This window comes from Arachis hypogaea, chromosome 14, assembly GCF_003086295.3.
Source record: "Arachis hypogaea cultivar Tifrunner chromosome 14, arahy.Tifrunner.gnm2.J5K5, whole genome shotgun sequence".
Taxonomy (NCBI): Eukaryota; Viridiplantae; Streptophyta; class Magnoliopsida; order Fabales; family Fabaceae; genus Arachis; species Arachis hypogaea.
In genome coordinates, this window is record NC_092049.1 from 76,677,271 (window position 1) to 76,679,594 (window position 2,324).

The 2,324-nt window shown below is 36.0% G+C and overlaps 1 non-coding gene across 1 annotated transcript; it reads left to right on the forward strand.

Moving 5' to 3' along the window:
- The first annotated feature begins 947 nt into the window (after positions 1-947).
- LOC112746165 (small nucleolar RNA R71) lies at positions 948-1,055 on the forward strand. The gene has a single exon (XR_003174061.1). It is a non-coding gene; the product is annotated as a small nucleolar RNA R71 (small nucleolar RNA).
- Positions 1,056-2,324: the final 1,269 nt, after the last annotated feature.

Sequence of the window (2,324 nt, forward strand, 5' to 3'; positions counted from 1 at the left end):
TCTCCAGAAGAGGAATACTCATCAGAGCTCATGAATGGCATAAGGAGGTCTAATGAAATCTCTATGGTCTCTAGTTGAGCCTCGGATTCTTTTGGTCCTCAGAGGGAAACTCCTTATTGATCACTGGACATCCCAGGAGGTCTTCCTCCTTGGGATTCACGTCCTCTCCTTCCCTTACAAGTTCGGCCATGGTGGTTATGTCAATGGCCTTGCACTCTCCTTTTGGATTTTCTTCTGTATTGCTTGGGAGAGTACTAGGAGGGATTTCAGTGATCCTTTTACTCAACTGGCCCACTTGTGCTTCCAAATTTCTAATGGAAGACCTTGTTTCATTCATGAAACTTACAGTGGCCTTGGACAGATCAGAGACTAAGTTTGCTAAATTAGAGGTATTTTGTCCAGAGTTCTCTGTCTGTTGCTGAGTGGATGATGGAAAAGGTTTACTACTGTTGAACCTGTATCTTCCACCATTATTAAAGCCTTGTTGAGGCTTTTGTTGATTCTTCCATGAGAGATTTGGATGATTTCTCCATGATGGATTATAGGTGTTTCCATAAGGTTCACCTAAGTAATTCACCTCTGCTATTGCAGGGTTCTCAGGATCATAAGCTTCTTCTTCAGAAGATGCCTCTTGAGTACTATTGGATGTAGCTTGCATTCCATTCAGACTCTAAGAAATCATATTGACTTGCTGAGTCAATATTTTGTTCTGAGCCAATATGGCATTCAGAGTATCAATTTCAATAACTCCCTTCTTCATAGGCGTCCCATTATTCACAGGATTCCTCTCAGAAGTGTACATGGTTATTAGCAACCATGTCAATGAGTTCTTGAGCTTCTGCAGGCATTTTCTTTAGGTGAATAGATCCACCTGTAGAAGTATCCAATGACATCTTTGATAGCTCAGATAAACCATCATAGAATATATCCAGGATGGTCCATTCTGAAAGCATGTCAGAGGGACACTTTTTGGTCAGCTTCTTGTATCTTTCCCAAGCTTCATAGAGGGATTCACCTTCTTTCTGTCTGAAGGTTTGAACATCCACTCTAAGCTTGCTCAGCTTTTGAGGAGGAAAGAACTTGGCTAAGAAAGCCGTGACCAGCTTATCCCAAGAGTTCAGGCTGTCTTTGGGTTAAGAGTCCAACCACACTCTAGCTCTGTCTCTTACAGCAAAAGGGAAAAGCATGAGCCTGTAGACTTCAGGATCTACTCCATTAGTCTTAATAGTATCACATATCTGCAAGAATTCAGTTAAGAACTGAAAAGGATCTTCAGATGGAAGTCCATGAAACTTGCAGTTCTGCTGCATCAGAGAAACTAATTGAGGTTTTAGCTCAAAGTTGTTTGCTCCAATGGCAGGAATGGAGATGCTTCTTCCATGTAAATTGGAATTTGGTGCAGTAAAGTCACCAAGCATCCTCCTTGCATTATTATTATTTTCGGCTGCCATCTCCTCTTCCTGTTCAAAAATTTCTGAAAGGTTATCTCTAGATTGTTCTAATTTAGCTTCTCTTAGTTTCCTCTTCAGAGTCCTTTCAGGTTCTGGATTTGCTTCAACAAGAATATTCTTGTCCTTGCTCCTGCTCATATGACAAAGAAGAGGGCACAGAAAAAATAATAATAATAATAATAATAGGGATCCTTTATACCATAGTATAGAGGTCCCTGTGTGAGTAGAAGAAAAGAAGAAGAAAAAATTCGAACACAGATGGAAGAGTGGGTTCGAATTTGGTGAGTGATGTGAGGAAGAGATGTTAGTAGATGAATAAATAATTAGAATGAGATGAGAGAGGGAGAATTTCGAAAATAATTTTTGAAAAAGAGTTAGTGATTTTCGAAAATAGTTTTTGAAAAAGGTTAGTAATTTTCGAAAATAAAAAATCAAAAATTAAAATAATTAGTTAATTAAAAAGAATTTTTGTAAAAGAGGGAAGATATTTTCGAAAATTAGAGAGAGAGAGAGTTAGTTAGGTAGTTTTGAAAAAGATAAGAAACAAACAAAAAGTTAGTTAGTTAGTTGAAATAAATTTGAAAAGATAAGAAGTTAGGAAGTTAGAAAAGATATTTTGCAATCACTTTTTTGAAAAAGGTAAGATAAGAAGATATTTTTGAAAAGATATGATAGAAATTAGTTTTTGAAAAAGATTTGATTTTTAAAATCTCAATTAATGACTTGATTCACAAGAAATCACAAGATATGATTCTAGAACTTAAAGTTTGAATCTTTCTTAACAAGTAAGTAACAAACTTGAAATTTTTGAATCAAAACATTAATTGATGATGTTATTTTCAAAAGTATGATGTAAAATTAAGAAAAATATTT